The sequence below is a fragment of the Protopterus annectens genome, chromosome 12.part0 (genome assembly GCF_019279795.1).
Source record: "Protopterus annectens isolate FY-2018-M chromosome 12.part0, PAN1.0, whole genome shotgun sequence".
In the NCBI taxonomy this organism is placed as follows: Eukaryota; Metazoa; Chordata; order Ceratodontiformes; family Protopteridae; genus Protopterus; species Protopterus annectens.
Genome location: NC_056746.1, coordinates 413,509,635 through 413,528,220, shown reverse-complemented (window position 1 = coordinate 413,528,220; position 18,586 = coordinate 413,509,635). Strand labels below are relative to the sequence as shown.

The 18,586-nt window shown below is 40.4% G+C and overlaps 1 protein-coding gene across 3 annotated transcripts in view; it reads right to left on the bottom strand.

Moving 5' to 3' along the window:
- The window catches only part of LOC122816618 (cytochrome P450 2K6-like), a 659,285-nt gene that overhangs the window by 631,044 nt on the left and 9,655 nt on the right, over nucleotides 1-18,586 (bottom strand). The window lies entirely within an intron of this gene.

The window sequence follows — 18,586 nt, the reverse complement described above, 5'->3', positions numbered from 1 at the left end:
CAAAAGATAATTTCTTTAGAGACAGCCATAGGTGGGATTTATGAGGAATATTAGCTGCAATTTTGACAACTCATTACAGCATTGTTCTAGAGGGCAGAGTATTGAGTTCATCAATACTGAAGGAGCATAGGGAAGACCTGGGAGCAATAAAGAAAAGTATTGTTTTGTGGTGAATGGGGTTACTTTGGAGTTTTTGGTGTTTAAGCTCAATTGTGAGTTATACAGCCATGACTCTATTGAAGAAGAAATCCATGGGTAGACTAAGTTTAACTAGGTCTTTTACAGAGCATAAAAGAGAAAAGTCATCAGCATACTGTGCAACAGTATCATGTTTAGTGGCTTTATGGAGCTTGTTTATGAGTTTGATGAAGAGTACTGGCCCTTGTATGAGGCCTTAGGGACGCCAACTGTTAGTGGGAGAAATGAAGAGTAGGAGTCTTTCTATTTGACTGCTGACATCTGTCACTAAGGTAACTAACACCATAGGAGGGATGGGGCATCAAAACTGAGAGTAGAAAGTATCTGAATTAAAAGAGTATGGGATACCATGTCAAATGCTTTAGACAGATCTAGGAAAACATCAGAAAGGAGGCTGCCTACATTTCTGTTTTGGTTTATGGAAGAGATAAAACTGAGAAGAAGAGAGATGGTGCTATGATGAGGACAGACTGAGTTGTGTATGGGGCAAGAGATCACTGTCTAGTACAGACCTGGAGAGTTGAGATGGTGTGTGTTTTTCAAGTACTTTTCAGAGGGAGGGGAATAGAATGGCTATTGGTCTGTGGTTAGAGAGGTCAGTTGTGTTGCTGCCTTTTGCTGCGCTCGGGCTCGCTCTGCACCCCACTCTATCCCCAATTCCCATCCGTCTCCAGTACCAATAGATTTATAGTCAAAGCCACACCCCCTGTTACTAGAACCTATCAGCTTACATCTGCCATAATTTTTCCCACCTCTACTCCACTACCTCTAATTTTACCCACTTTATCCTCTGCTGTTGTACCACTCAGGTAATACAGTTCCTTTAACTCAAATGCTCCATCACACACAATGATATACGCCTCTTTACTACCCCTTTTGCTTGCCCCATACCTCCTTACCTTGTATGAAAAACAGTTTCTCACTGGATTTCAGTACCCAAAAGGCCACACTATCACCCCAGCTGTAAGTCCTTGCACCTTTTACCAATCACACAGTACTGTGCCCAGCCCCACAACCTGCTCACTCCAACAACATACCAATCCCAGATACATTAGCTCCAGATCTAAACACTCCCATAAACTTATAAATAAATTCCTGAAATTTATCTCTAGGTTTAAACCTGACCTCAAGCTTGGTGGTGATATCCACCCAAACCCTGGCCCATCCACTCCAGATAAACTCACCCCCCCCCACTTGCAATCAAAGTAATAAACCTGCAATTAATTGGCCATCTAACTCTCTCCTGGCCTATCATCTCAACATTAGAAATATAAACAGGGTACATGAACTGCATGCACTCCTGGCTGTCCACTCCCCTGAGATACTTGGTTTATCCGAAACCTAGGTAAAACCTAACACAACAGATAATGAAGTGTTACCACCTGGGTATAACATACTCAGTCTAGATCATGCTTCCAGGAAGGGGGGTGGGGTAGCTGTTCTCTAACACAACAGATAATGAAGTGTTACCACCTGGGTATAACATACTCAGTCTAGATCATACTTCCAGGAAAGGGGGTGGGGTAGCTGTTCTCTATAAATCTGTGTTAAATGTCACCAGTGAAGTTATACAACCACCTCAAATTAATAACTCAGAGATTCTTGCCACCAAATTGCAACTTAATAAAAATAAATGCATCAATATCATCTATATGTACACTCCTCCAGGAAATAATATATACCCTTCACTGGCTATCATGTAACTACCACCAAGAAACCATACTACTCGGAGATTTTAACATAGACTGGAACACTTGTTCCTCAGAATCCCCAACCACCCATGTTAACCTGCATGCATTTACACAAATCATAACCACCCCTACCAGGATGGGTAAACCTAACCATAAAGAAAGCTTACTTGATTCGATACTTGTCAATAGTCACCCCCAACTGTACACCTCTGGGACCCTCCATGGTGACTTAAGTGATCGCCTTCTCACCTATATAATTAAGCATAAAGCCATTTAGCCCATCAACCCATACTTAGAATGGTAAGAAACAAAAAGAACTTTAACCCTGCCAAATTCCAACAGGAACTAAACTCATGTAAATGGTCAATTTTAAAACGCCTCCCCTTAGAGGAAGCAGTTGTATACTTCAACAACAAATTCCTTGAGATCCTTGACTCTCACGCACCTGTTCGCTCAATAAGAACAAAGGCAAAAACTGCGCCATGGTTTTAAAAAGAGTCCAAACTAAAAATTACCCTTAGAAACAAAGCATAGGCATTATGGAGTACCACAAAAGACCCCCAAGATCACATTAATTAAAGGCAATCAAGGAATGAGACTAAAATTCCATTTTACAAGACAAAAAAGCCTACTACTATAATCTCAGCAAATAAATCAATCCAACTCTCAGAAGTTTAGGGTAGGTATAAATAAATTATTACTCCCTGGACAAACTTCCACCCCGAACCCTGCAGCAACCATTGATAAACCACCTGAGGAGATAGTTTTAACTTATTCTTCACTGAGACAATCCAAGCCCTAGCTAGCTAACTACCTCCAAGCTCCCCTGGCCCTGAGGACACCACCCCTAGTAACCAACTCTCATTCAGATTCCAACCAATTGCCACTTCACTTGTCCATACCTTCATCATAAAATTAAAACCAACTACACTCTCTGTTGATCTACTTCCTGCAGAGTATCTACAAAAAGCAGCTGATGCCATTACCTACCCTATCTCAATACTAATCAATCAATCCATAGTAGAAGCCAAAATCCCCACCATCTGGAAAATATCCTATGCAATTCCACTTCACAAAGGAGGTAGCTCTACTGAAATATCTAATTATAAACCAATAGCTTTATTATCTCCACTTGAAAAGATTATGGAAAACTGTATTCATAGACAACTGCTGCACCACCTAATTCAGAATAACCTTATGGCAGACTCCCAGCACGGCTTCTGACCTCACCACAGCACTACTTCAGCCCTCCTAGAATTCTACACCACCATAAACCATAAATCACAACCATAATAAACTATCCTCTGCCCTCTTCTTGGATCTCTCCAAGGCATTTGATATGGTTGATCACCAACTTCTAATCCACACCCTGAAAACATGCTGTCTAGATACTAAAGCCCTTCAACGGCTCCAATCTTATCTACGTGGCAGACAGCAGGCTGTCCTTTGGCAAACAAACTAACCTCCTTCCCAACTCCCTTGGTGCACCCCAGGGTTCTATACTAGGGTCCCTTCTGTTCTTCATTTTCATTAATGGCCTTTATACTGTTATCCCAAAAGCCAACTGTATCCAAAACACTGACGACTCCAACCTGATCTGCTCAGCCACATCCCAGACAAAACTATGGTCAGCTACCCAGAACACCTTCAACATAACAGAAAACTGGCTTTCTGGTCATCATCTGATCTTAAATCCCAAAAAAACAAAACTGTTACTTTTCTCACCAACTCTTAAGTCTTCCGCATTTACATTTACCATAAAATTCAACAATGGCACTATAATCTCCCCAGACACCTCTGCAAAAAGTACAGTTGTGTACCTACCATAAATGTAGATGTTCGAGTGTATTCACTGTTGCAGTCATTACACTTGGGTTATCCTGCTGGCAGGCTACCCGCAGCCAGCCTGAATTCCAAAGTCCTGGTCTGGCGCCGGTTGCTGTCGCTTCTTCCCTGACGTCAGTGCACCAGGGGTATAAAAAGATGCAGCCGACGCCATTTTCTTCAGTTTTTCTTGCCCCAGATGTCAGGTGCCCCCAAGAGGGTAAACTAAAAAGTATGCCAATAAAAAAGCATGCACCAGCATAAACATTACCTTCATCTACAAGCAAATACACCACATTGGTTGTATAGGATAGAGAAGTACAGATTAGTCCCAGCAATGAAAGGGGGATGGTGGGAGGGTAACCTGGACTGCAACAGTGAATACACTCGAACATCTACATTTATGGTTGGTACACAACTGTACTATGTTCGTGTTTCATTGTTGCAGTCATTACACTTGGGTTGAATCCCAAAGCATATATTGGGTGGCTGGGCCTAAATAGAATTAGGAGTGGCTATGAGGACCTGCAGAACTGCAGTGGCAAAGCCTGCTCTGGATTTAGAGTAAAGAGGTAAGTGGTAGTGCTTTGTGAAAGTGTGCACTGAAGTCCAAGTTGCAGCCCCCAAAATGTCCCTGGTTGGTACTCCTCTGAGGAAGGCTGCTGAAGTGGCTGCTGCTCTGGTTGAATGTGGCCTAATGCCTTTAGGCACTGATTTGCCATGTTGTGAATAGCAGAAACGAATGCAGTGGCCTATCCATTTTGAAACGGTCTGCATTGAGATAGCTTTTCCTTGTGATCCTGAAGCATATGCCACTAAACGTTGCTCAGTCCTTCTGAAAGCTTTAGTTCTGTCCAAGTAAAAGCATAGCTGTCTGTGCATGTCCAAAGAATGCAGAAGTCTCTCCCCCCTTATTCTGTCGATTTGGATAAAAGGTAGGCAAATGAATGTTTTGGTTAAGAGCCACACTGGACACCACCTTAGGCATAAATGTTGGGTTTGTCCTTAGAGAAACCATGTCTGGATGGAAAATTATAAAAGGTTCCACAGTCATTAGAACCTGTAACTCTGAGACTCTTCTTGCGGAAGTTATTGCTAGCAGCAGAGCTGTTTTCCATGATAAGAATTTTATCTCAGCTGTATTGGCTGGCTCAAAAGGAGGCAGTGTGAGTTTTTCCAAGACAAAATTGAGATCCCATGCAGGTATTGGTGCTCTCCTTGGAGGTTTTATGTTTTGGCCCCTCTGAGGTGTTGCCTTAGTAGTGGATGTGAAAAAATAGGTGGGTCTGTATTGTAATGAGCTGAAATGGCAGAGGCATGGATCTTAATTGATGAAAAGGATAGGCCTTTGTCCAGCATCTCAGTTAGGTATTGTAAAATCTGAGGAATATTTGGTACAAGCGTGTCAATTCCCTGTGCCTGGTTCCAAGCACAGAATCTCTTCCATTTTGCTGCATAAGATTTTCTGGTGCTGGGCCTCCTGGCCTCCAATATAACATCCATAACTGCTTTAGAGAGAGGTGTGTTCTGAATGGTTACATTATCCGCCATGCTGCCAGATTTAGGGTTCTGAGTTGGCTGTGCAGGATCTGATTGTTTTGTTGGGTCAGTAAATGAGGAATTTGAGGCAATGTCCAGGCGGGGCCTTGATTCAAGCTCTTTAGGATTGGGTACCAGTGCTGACGGGGCCAGTCTGGGGCTATCAGTATCATTTTTGGCTTCTCTTGTCTGACCTTTAGGAGTACCTTGGGGAGGAGAGGCAGTGGAGGAAGGACATACACTAAGCGTTTTCCAGCTGAATGATAGAGCATCCACTTTCCATGCTTGCTTGTGATAAGTCCTTGTGCAGAATCTCAGTAATAGGCAGTTGTGAGGGGAGGCAAATAGATCTATGTCTGGGCATCCCCATTTCCTTGCTATCATGCTGAAGATTTGTGGATCTAGTTTCCACTCGTGAGGATCCATGAGGTTTCTGCTTAGTTCGTCTGCCAGAGTATTTGTCTTTCCTGGCAGGAATTGTACTTGCAGGTGTACTTGATAAGTCAATGCTGTGTTCCATAAAGTCATGGCTTGTATGCAGAGGGGGTAGGAATGTGTACCTCCATGCTTGTTTATGTACCACATGACTGTAGTATTGTCCGTCTTTATCAGCAGTTGTCCTGGATAAAGTAGATCCTTGAAGGCTGTCAGGGCATTCTGAACAGCTAGCATCTCTTTTTGATTGATATGAAGATGCATTTGGTTTGTGGGCCATGTGCCCTGAATACATTTCCTGCCATGTGGGCCCCCCAGGCATAATCTGATGCATCTGTTGTTAGTGTTTGCCTGGCTGTGGGTAGAGTGAATAGCTGCCCCTTGTTCAGGTGACAGGCCTGTGCCCACCATCAAAACTCCTGCTGCAGGCAGGGAATGAGGGTAATTACTGTTTCCAGGCTGTAGTTTGCTCATATGCAGTCTTGCATATGGAATTAGCAGAATGCAGGATGCCATGAAGCCCAAAGCCTGCAGAATTTTTCTTGCAGATAACTGGGTCTTTGTTGCTAGCATTTTGAAGTAAGAAGTCAGTTGCCTTTGTTTGTCTGGCATGAGATAAGCCATCTGGGCAGTTGTACTTAAGCTTGCACCCAGGAATATCTCTTGAGAGGGTACTAGTTTTGATTTCTTTTCGTTTACTGTATACCCTAGGCAAATTAGTAATCTTTTTGCAAACGCCAGATGCTTCAGTAGAATGTCCTTGTTCCCTGCTTGAACAAGGCAGTCGTCCAAGTATGGATATATATGAATTCCTCTTTGTCTGCAAAAGCAATTACTGGTGCCAGGCATTTTGTGAAGACCCTGGGCGTAGTAGATAAGCCAAAGGGCAGTGCAGAGAATTGGTAGTGCATTGAGCCAGCTATGAATCCGAGGTATCTTCTGCAGGATTGTCTTATTGGGACATGCAGGTATGCCTCTTTTAGGTCCAAATTTACAAGCCAAGCCTTCTTTCCCAGCATGGGCAGAAGCTGCTGCAAAGAACATTTTGAAGTTTGGAACGTCCAGAACATTTTGAAGTTTGGAACGTCCAGAAAAATGTTTAGTATAGACAGGTCCAGTACTGGTCTCCAGGCTTTGTCCTTTCAGGGTACCAAGAAAAGTCTTGAGTAAAATCCTTGTCCCTGCTCTTGCTGTGATACTCGCTGAATGGCCCTCATGTCCATGAGGGATGAAACTTGCTTTTGTGCCTCTGCCCATTGATTGTGTGGCAGGTCTGGCATACCTTTTGCCTTTGGCAGGGTGTGAAAGTGGAACCTGTAGCCCTGAGACACTACATTCAAGACCCATTTGTCCTGGGTGAACATGTGCCAATTTTGTGAAAAAAGTGCTAGTTTTCCCCCTAAGGGGGTTGCCAAAGGATAAGTGCTTGGTACTGGCAGAGGAAAGTCATTGGGACTGTTTCCTATATGGCTGAGATTTGTCTTCTCCGCTTTTGGAGGTAGAAGCACCCCATTGTTTAGGCTGGTATGAGCCTTGGGGCTGGGATCTGCCTCTAGGGCGTCAGTATCTGCCTCTTTGTGGCCTGTCTGACACTGGAAAGGACCAATTCTTTGTAGGCCAGTTCCTGCTAAATCTGGGTGGTTGTACCTGTAAGAAATCCAACTGTCTGCATAGATTTCGCTTTATCCTCCATTTTCTTCAACACCTCTTCTGCCTTAACACCAACCAAAGTATCATGCTGTAATGGAGCATCCAATAATTTTGCTTTAACATGATCAGGCAGATTCTGTTCCTTTAACCAAGCATGCCTCCTAATGACAGAACCCGTAACAGCAGCCCTACAAGAGGCCTCCAGAGAATCAAAACCACATTGCAAAGTATGATTTCCCACTTGTTCAGCTGCATGCAATAAATCCAGCATTTCCTTCTTTTCTGGACATTCAGAATTTGCCAACATTTTCTGTTTTAACAGTGACATTAAGTATTGCTGATATTTAAGCATATGAAACTGACAATTTAAAGCCCTTACAGCCAAGGTAGCAGAAGTGTAAACTTTTTTCCCCCATCTGTCCAGTGCCCTTGAATCCCTATCAGAGGGGACAGGGTTTTTTGCAGTGGAAACCTTGACTCCCTTGGGACCCTGTGAAATGGTTTCTGGGTCAGCAGCAGGGTTTTTATATAGAAATTTATGAGAATCTGGGACCCTGTAGTATCTGTCTGGCTTAACAGGAGCAGGGGGTAAAGAGTCAGTTGACAGGCCAGACTCTGAAAATACATCATCTACAATGTCTAGAACTGGGGGAATAGCAAGAGGTCTGTGCTGAGGTAGTAAAAGAAAATCTCTGAGCCTTTTATTAGATTCTGAGTAATCTTGGCTCTCCCAATGAAAATGCTCCTTCATGGTATGCAGGGTTTCCCCAAAAGAATAATCCTCAGGAGGAGAGGCTGAAGGGATAGATTCTTCATCATCAGAATTCTCATAGGGAGGAAGAGAGTATTTCTGTTCAGAGGAGGAGTCAGAGGAAATGGAAACCTGATCTGAAGATTCATTTTCTGTCTCTTGCCTAGGCCTCTTATCAGGAAGGGGATGGGAACCCCTGATCAAGGTAATAAGGTCTTCGGCCATTTTGAGCATCTGTTTTTTAGGCATGGAAGTCTGTCCAGGAGAATGCTGTACTTGTTTCTTTGTCTTTAGAGCTGCTTTAGTCTTTGCCTTTGAAGCTGAGGTTGGCTTTACATACAACTGTGTAGGTCTGAAAACACCCTCAGAAGCTGATGCCTGCACAACGGCTCCGGACCCATCTGAGGGAATAGTTTCCGAGTGTCCAATACCTTGAGTTTCCAGAGACCCAGTTGGCTCCACGTGGGAGTTGGAAACGGCCTGTGGCTCTGAGGTAGCGGGCGTCAGGGACTGCAAAAGCGCCTCACTGAGAACCGGCGACTAGCTTAGCGGAAGCCTCGTCGGTTTTGGACCTTGGATGCCTGTCCTTTTCTTTTTCCTTGCGCTTTTTGAAAACTCCGGTCTTCGGCTGTTCCAATGGCATTATATAATTGAATCTTCGGCCAAAGTAATGAAAAGCAAAATCGTACCGACGCTTAATAGTGCGTTGGTTAAATCTAGTACAAAACCGACAACTAGCAATGTCGCGGTCAGGGCCTAGGCAAGGAATACAGTAAGAGTGAAAATCCTTATGAGGTATTTGCTTCCCACAAGAAATACAATTGTTAACTTTTTCTGACATTGGTCTGGAGCAAGAAAAAAAGTTTCCCCAATGGGGTACTTAGCTTTAATGAAGACTTCGGATCTGAAATTCGATTTTGAAAATCTCTTGAGTCGGCCGACCGGCCACTTGCGAAATGCTTTTGCTTCGGGCACCGCGCGGCAAGAAAGACTGAAGAAAATGGCGTTGGCTGCATCTTTTATACCCCTGGCGCACTGACGTCAGGGAAGAAGCGACAGCAACCGACGCCGGACCAGGACTTTGGAATTCAGGCCGACTGTGGTTAGCCTGCCAGCAGGATAACCCAAGTGTAATGACTGCAACAGTGAAACACGATGAACATCTACTAGGTGTTATCATAGATAACAATCTTAAATTAGACCTCCATGTTAATCAAACTATCAACAGAAAATTAGGATCACTTTACAGGATAAAAGCTTTCTTAACCCCACCTGCTAGAATTGCCATAGTTCACTCTCACCTACTTTCAACTCTCCTGTACGCATCCCCTTTACTCTCTAATCTAAACAAGTCTGTTCTTAATAAACTCTCCATCTGCTACAACCACATTGCCAGATTTGCCACTGATCTGCCTTATAGGATACACAACTGCATCAATCTAAACCAGCTTGGGTGGCTAGAACTGCCCAGCTTGATCCAGTACAACCAACTGATTATGGCTTATAAAATCCTTTACAATCCAGACAATACTCCTGCACTTAAAAACATTATCACCCCCTTTAACAATCCCAGGCCTCTTCAATCTAACAGACTGCTAATTCAATCTATCAAAACTAATAACTCAGACGGTGACTCTCTTTTTGCCAACTCTGCAGGTAGATCCTTGAACTCACTCCCAGCTGATATTACTTTACTTACCACCCTGAGTCAATTTAAGGTAAGACTCAAACAATATTTGACACTAAACTGGCTATGTCAATGTACCAAACCTGACTAACTCTACTGTAGTACGAGTTAAAAAATGTAATTTAGCTTAGTTGTGCTTCTTAAACCGGACCTACCCCTGGTATGATCTCTAAGCTTTGGAATTTGTACAACTTGTTAAGCATATAACCACTGTATATACTGTATCTATAATCTTAATTGTTTACCTTGTAATCTTAATTGTTTTCCTTGGAGCTTTTTTCCCTGGGCCCCTGCTGAAAATGGACATGTACCCAGCCAGACTATCCCAGCCAACAAATGTAAAATAAAATAAAAAAATAAAATAAATAAAATAAATAAAATAAATAAATAAAATAAATAAAATAAATAAATAAAATAAATACATACATACATACGTATACCTTTATATTGTAAGATATCTTCCACAAGAAAGGGACATTTTCTCTTATGGCATGACTTTTAATATGTAGATAGGGAAAGCTAGTGCCTCTGCAGAATGTTTTAGCCATTCTGAAGACAAGACTGTTGGGGGCTAGGGTGATGTTTTTTAGTTAGCTGAATAGTTTTTAAATGGTAGAAGTGGGGATGGAGTCAAATGACCAGGTTACAGCAAGTGTTTCATTATTTGTGAGATCTGAGGCTTTTGATGAAGTAGAGTTATTCAGTAGAGAGGCAACAGTCTGTATGCAGTGAATGTTAAATTGGGACGTAATCCAGTCTGGTTTATCATTTGAGGAAGGAAACTTATGTGACATGATCAAGTTGTAAAATGTGGATCGACAGAAGACCAGAAAAGTTTAGGATTTTTAGACCAGTACTTTGAAATTTTGTAAAAGGAGGTATCATGAAAAAAATAATAATAAAAATCATGGAAAATCTCGGACAAGTCAGGGAAATACCAAACTAAAACCAGTAAAAGCCACTGATTAACCGAAGCACAGGAGAACTAAAATAGAATAAAAAATTATCAAATTTTAGTTAGCATCTCGTTGTCGCCTCACAGTAAGACGCTGTCCGGTTCGATACTCAGCTAGAGCGTCTCTGTGTGGAGACATGCGTGAATGGGTGTACCTTCGTTGAAGGTTGTGCGTCAGAGCTGGCAACTCGGTACGTAAAAATCTACTGCCAATCATTAGCAGGCCGGAGTTCCACTGTGGCGACCCCTAACCGGGAAAAGCCGAAAAACACAACAACAACAACAACATTTAGCACCTTCATCCCTAGTAATTTAGGACTTCTTTAGAATAAATGTATCATATACAATATAGGCTTAAATAGAAAATGTATTTATTTTATTTATTTTACATTATTTGACCGGGCTAGTCTATCTGGATATATGTACATTTTCAGTAGAGGCCCGGGGAGATCAGCTCCAAATAAAATGATTAACATATACAATGCAGGTACAGAAGTTGTTTTACAGATAATTACATCACATTTCAACAGTTGAATACACAAAAATATTACAGAAACATTAGATAAGTTTGTTAGAAACTCTATTCCCAAGAATGTATATTTGTGTTTTTTTTTTTTCCATGCTCATTAGGATAGAATAAGGAACTGATTTGGACCAGTCCTTGATAGTAAAAGTAGAAGATAAGAAGTAATAGGTCATCAGAGAAGTTGATAGCAACGAAATTTTGGATTAGTCTGGGTTTGTATAGAGGGCATAACCAGTGTATTTTCAGGTAAAGTTTCAATTTTTGTTTGAATACTGATAAAGAGGGCAGTGATGTCAGTTCATTTGGAAGTTGGTTCCAGTTTTTTCCAACAGCATTAGAGAACAGAGTGTCACCAGCGATATTGTTGGCTTTACTTGTGGATGCTAGTAATTTGTTACATGAGCGTTAAGGTCATAAGGTTTTTATATGGGGTAAGAAGGCTTGAATGTATTGGAGTTTTAGTTGGTTGGAAGAGGGCATTACGGGCAATGGTAAGTTGGTTATAGTGGAGCTGATTTTTTAGCTCTAACCAGCCTAGCTGTTTCAGATTATGACAGTGGTGGGTCCTGAAAGATGAGGCTGTGGCAATCTGACAATGCTATTATAAGAGTTTGTCAGCTTATTGAGGTTGTTTTTTGTTAGATTTGTGTATATGGATGAAGCATAGAGGAGTGTAGAGATTAAATGGGTATGGGCAATAGAAGTTCTGGCTTGTGGAGTAAGGAATGGTTTAATCCTATAAAGGGAGCCCAGTTTCCTATTAACAGTTTTTATAGTGTTGTTAATGTGAGTTTCATAGGTAAGGTTGTTATCTATTGTTATTCCTAGAAGTTTAGTGTTTAGATCTGGAGATATAATAGTACCATTATTGGATAGGACTGAGAAGTCTATTTGGGTGGACTTGCGGGTGGGTGTGAAGAGCAAAAGTTGTCTTTTTGGGGTTCAACAGGCGGCAGCGTTGTAAAAACCAGTTTACTATGTTAAACATCTTCTGGGTTAAGGACTGCAGTTCAGATGAAGATTTAGCTGAGCAGATTATTGTAGAATCATCTGTGTATTGAATACAGGTAGCTTGAGTGATTGCTAAGTGAAAGTCATTTATATAAATTGAGAATAGGAGGGGGTGAAGAACAGAGCCCTGGGGGACTCCAAGGGCAACAGGGAGATGGGAAGATAAGTTGTTGTCCCAAATCACAGCCTGTTGTCTGTTGTTTAGGTAAGATTGGCACCATTGTATAGCCAGTGTATCAAGAGAAGGATATTTTAATACATTTATAAGTAGATGGTGGCTGACCATGTCAAAAGCTTTTGAAAGGTCGATAAAGAGTACTGAGGACAGACTGTTGTTATTTTTGTTATGATTGATGATGTCAGAGAAGGATAACAGAGTAGTGGTAGTACTATGGAATGGCCTAAAAGCCATGCTGACAATTTGCAAGTAGACTGTTTTGCAGTAAGTGGTCTAGTAATTGTCTATGGATGCATCTTTCCATTATTTTAGCCAAAGGATAAAGTAATGCTATTGGACAGTAGTTTTGAATATTCGTTAGAATTGCCACCCTTGTGTCAGGGGATGATGTGGGAGATTTTCCAGATAGCAGGGATGTTTCCTTGTTTTATGGTTCTATTTATCAGGATTGATATCGGATAGGCTATAGCTTTGGCAGTGTTTTTCAGATATTCTGCTGGTAGTTGGTCTGCTGATGGGGTCGTTGGCTTAAGTTTTTGTAGAAGATTACAGATAAGATGAGTTGGGACTGGTTGCAAGTGGAATGTAGGAAGTGAGTTAGTAGCATAAGTTGGGAGATTAGGACTATCAACTGTTAGTTGACTGGCCAGTGATTGGATGGCCTCTGTGAAGAAGGTATTAAAGGCGTTTGCTTTGTGTTTGGGATTTTTGGGATTAGCACCTGTAGCAGATGGTGTAGTGGAGTGGCCTGGGTGAAGGAGTCTATTAATGCTGGCCCAGAATTTCTGTGGATTACTTTGGTTTGTCTGCTGGAGATGACAGTAAAAGTTTTTTTTTTTATCTAAGAGTATGGCTTTTTTTGTTATATTTCTCATTTGTTTAAATTTAACTTGGTCTGTGGGTTTTTTAGTGGATCTCCATAGAGCCCAGAATTTGTTTCCAAGTAAGATTTTATGCCTGGTTTCCTTAGAGAGCCATGGGGCTGGCTATGACTTAGTTCTGATAGTACGTTTTGGTGCATGATGGTCTAGGATTGTTAAGAATTTTGAATTAAAGTAATTTACTGCATCTTCTAGAGGGAGGTAGCTTTTGGGTGACCAATCACATGCTCTAAGTTCAGTTTGGAAATAATCAGGATTAAAGTTTTTATTGGTTTTTATTGTTCTATATGTGGTAGGGTTAGGAATAGCGGTCATATGCCTAATTATAAAGATGAGTGAATGGTCACTTAGATCAGCAGGAAGGGTTCCAGCCTTATGCATTTGTTGGTGATTATTTATAAGTATCCAGTCTAATATACTCTCTGTTATTGGGTTTGTAAATCCTGGTTGGGGAGTTAATCATTTGAGAAAATCCATATAGGTTAATATGGGAAGTTGGCTGATCAGTTGTGCAGTTCTTCCAATCAAAATTAAAGCCACCTAGAATTATAGTCTCTTGGGGAAAACACAAAGAGAGTCCAGCAAGCATGTCTTCAATGGTACAGGCATCATTGCCAGGAGGTAGGTAGATACAGATTATAATTATTGATTTACTACTGTTAATTTGAAGTTCAGTGGTGAGGACTTCTGCATTATTGTCAAGAGGTAGATGGTAGTCTGCTGTGGAAATTTGTAATCCTTCTTTATAGAGAATATCAATTCACCCTCCTTTTTGACTTTGCAGTCTGCTCTTAGTATACTGTAACCAGGTGGTAAGATTTCATTATCTATAGTTGAAGGTTTTAACCATGTTTCTGACAAACATAAGATGTCAAAGGAGTGGACATCCAGGAGAGCATGGAGGTAGGCAATTTTGTTTTTTATGCTACATATATTAAGGTGAGCTATAGAAAGTGAGTTAGGGAGTCTGGGTGGGGTGAGCCAGATAGAGGGACTAGGGCTTTGGCATTCAGTATTAACAGAGTGTGTTGGGCCAGGGTTGGGATAATGTCACCATCAGTTAATAGTTGAGGTTTATGACACGGGTTGTGGAATTCATGTTTTCTAAGTTTTGGATGGGCATATTTAACATGGGTTAATCTGTGATACTTTAGAAGTATGTATGTAGGTAGAGATGCAATATTTATATGTGTCTGGGATATTGTTGGTGGTATTATACTTGTTTGCTTATTAGGGTAGTATAATTGGAAGTATTCAGAGAGTTCATAGGAAATTAGTAGACAGGATGCAGTTAGAAAAGGTAAGAAAAAGTGACAATAAGTAGTAGTTTAACATGTAGTGGGAAAGGTAGTGTTTGATTTTTGAGTGATTTGAACTAGAGGTATTGTGTGTAAGGGGAAGGGTTAAGATAGATCAAGTTAGAGGTGTAATTAACCTTGGTCAGGTGACTTAAATGAGAAAGAGGATATGATTGGTTGCGAGAGGGAAGGGGTGTGGTTTGGAAGTATAAGTTTAGAGCGACTGGGGGTGAGAATTGGGGGTAGGGTAGGGGAGCGGAGTGAGCCCACAGGATGAACGGAGCAGGTCAGTTAAAGACCGACAGAGAATAGGGGGTAATAAAAAAACAGTGAAAGTTGAATGAAAGTTCCAGGATGGTAAATCGGAGGCAAGGGACAATATATGTTGTTAGAGGGGGAGAAAAAAAGGAGAACAGTACAGTGAGATTGGGCTGTGTAGAGTGTGGAAGTTACAGGTAAGTAGTTGGGAGAAGCACTTTTATACTAGTTGAGAATACAGCAAGCTAAATAGTGAGCAAGTGCTGCCATCTAGTGGGTGAATACTGTAAGAGCAGCAAAGATACCACGAAGAGAGAACAGATGAGACTGAGCGAGAGGATAATAGGCAAAGTGGGAGAAACTAAGGCCAAAGTTGAAGTTAAAATTATGGGGAGCAAGGTAGTAGAGTATGGCTGCTGGTAGTCCTGGCTAGAGTATACTTAGATAACATTTACCATGAACTATGGTAAAATTAGTTACAATTGCAGGAGGTAAGGAACAGATTGTACATACTTTGCTATGCTTATTTTGTTTCCTTAGACAGCACAGCACAATAGGTGGATTAGGTTCTTCCCTGTACTGGGGATGAAGTATTGGAAAAAAGTGTTTTTAATTATTGCTATTATTCTAGGACGTAGGTAGCAAGCAGGTCAGGATTGCTGGGGAGTATACTGCTGGCAAGATGGTAAAAAGCTGAGGGAGATATAGAGAGAGAAAAATGTTATGGGATAAGATATATAATTACACAAGTGTTAACTTACAACATTATTAAAAAACACTCAGTTAGCAAGACAATCAGTGCAGACTTTGACAGAACAGTGAAAGAACAAATACAAAAAACTATGAGCATCCAACAGTCGCTAGCTAAAAAGATGTAGTAAAGGCAGATTCTAACAACCTAACATGTTCAGCTAACAAAGCCTTAACAATGCTAATACAGTGTTCACACTGCAATACCCAAAGGAAGGCTTGGATATTTGAACAATATATCCCCTTTCACGTAATTAAGTAAGCCTAAATCTATGTATAATCATATCACAGCTCAAATACTAATACAGGAAACTACTGCATAGTCTGAGGATTATAGATACTAGTGAGATAACATTGCTTAGTGCTGGTGGGTCCAAAAGGCACAATTAATTAAGGGAGTAACATTCCACAAGAAACAAGTAACTTTCTCTCTCTTGCTTTGTTATTTTGGAACAAGTTACACCCCCAATGAAAGGAGGGAATGTGTAAGCTGTTATTGAGCATAGGGACTTACACTGGCAACTATTGTTGGAGGCAACTTTGTTTCCTGGATCAAATGAAACAGTATATATTAACAGCATTTTGAAGTTGAGAGCTGCAAGGCTATAAGGGCATAACAGTATTTTGAAACTGCATGTTTTTGAATTAATTATATGTATTTTTTTAATCTGATTTAATTGTTACTATATTTTTGAGGATGTTTCTTTAACAATATGAACAGGAAAGATTTATTTTACTGGTGGGTTTTGCTATCATGTGATAATATTAGCCTATTCAACCCTTTATTGTGTGTGATAAATTTATTCCGAAGGGATGGAAGCACTAAATAAAATGTGATTATTTTTAATCCCATTTTGGTTCTCCTTTGCTTTGGTCAATCAACGGCTTTTATTAGTTAATGTAACTATCATATTTTAGTTTGTGTTTTGCAATATTTCTAAGCTGCTTACATGTTCTTGTTTTTATCTGTATTATTCTTTTTCAGACAGTTCAAGCTTTATCCCATTGTTTCATTAATTATTTGGTTTGTGTGGCCAGCCATTGCGCTGGGTTGGCTTTGACTCTTTGTTTTTATGTGGGTATGCACATTTAAAGCTTTAAGGAAAGTAGAGTTGAATAAGGTAACAGCATCATCAAATGGATGTGTAAATAGTGGATTCCAATTAATGAGTTGTAGGCTAGAAATGAAATTGCACTTGTTAAAGATGAGAGGTGTCTACCTTGGTTATAATTGATGCTGTCTTTGTATGTTGGTTTGGTCTCTAATTATATAGGTAGGTTGAGTGGTCAGTTAAGTGTCGGGCAGAGAGTCGCTGCAAATTAAATTTGTTAGGTGAGTTGGTAAGAATACATGCTAAGCTGGATTCTCTGTTGGCATTCTTAAGGCAAGTCTTTTATATCTAAATTGCCTGTCTAATATTTGCAGCTTTTTGTATTCTGACTAGTGAATCATTACAATGGTCCACATATGACAAAAATGGTTCTGAGAAAGAACTGCTAACTGAAAACAACCTGCTTCTCAACCCCAAAAAGATCAAACGTCTCCTTTCCCTTCCAAAAAAACCTCAATCCAGCTAAAGAAAACTTCACCATCTCATCCTTAGAGAATACAATTATCACCGCCAACTCAAACACCAAATTTCTTGGCGTTACTATAGATGACCAATTAAAATTCGACCTACATATCTTTAACTGCATGAAAACATCCAATCCAAAACTAGGTCTTTTATACCACAACACCAAATATATATCTAACAAATCTAGATCTATACTGGCTCAAACATTTATTCTACAATCCCTGCTGTATGATTCTTCCATACTTACTAACCTCCAAAATTATCTCTTAACCACACTAGAAACAAGATAGCCATATTCACAGCCAGTAGTAGCTACGAATCCCATCACTGTATATCCCTGAAAAGCTTAAGATGGCCTGAGCTCTCCACATGCTTCAGATATCACAACAACAAACTGCACTTAGCATCCTAATTCCTATCCTGCCCTTACGTCCATAATTACACCATACACACCCAATCATGACCTCTGAAGCCCACAACAAAACCTACTTCAGGTGACCAATCCGAACAAAAATATTGGGAAAATACTTTAGTCATTCAATTGCATACTCATGGAACAAACGTCCATTGTCCCTTCACTCCACAACCAAAAGTGGCAAATTCAAAAGGCAACTAAAATTTCATTTCCAACATGCATGGATCTGTACTTTCAGGAAATAACCTAATGATTTTTTCTTCTTCTTCTCTCAATCAACATATTTGCCTGGTATCTGTTATCTAAACTGTCTACACATATTACTCTCTCTGCAGTTAGTATCTATGCTATTAAACACATCTTTGTTGTACCTCTTTATTTCTCCTGCCATCAGCTCTTATCATTTAATACCTTGTTTTAGTTAGGGCCTCCTCATATTCACACCCTGTACCTCTAGCAATATAATATTAGGTTTCATCCTGAATCTTCACTCATATACTAGAAAGAGACTCCCTTGCTTTCATCTACCAGTGTCCTTTCATCATTGTATTAAGCCTTGTACCATGCTAGCTGCCAAATTTTCTTAATGTCATTCTTCAGAATGTTGCACTATTCTCCCTAACCGAATTCCTTTACTCTCTGATAAGGAATGATGGCGTCTTCTTCCTTTCTTTTTACTAATTCTTTTAAGGCAACTCCCATTGCATTCCATACTACTTCCTTCAGTTTATGCCATAATTTCTCCATAGAATTTTTATTCATCCAGACTAGTAAACCTTTCTGAACAGACTTCCTATCTAAATATTATTCATCCTCTTGTAGTTGCAAACTTCCAGTAAGCTCCACGCTTTTGCATCAATCCAGACTGAAGCAAAGCATGACATGAACACTAATCTTCTTCCATTTTTATTTTTGCAATAGGTTGGTGTGATGAACAGATTTATGGTATCCCTAATTAGTTG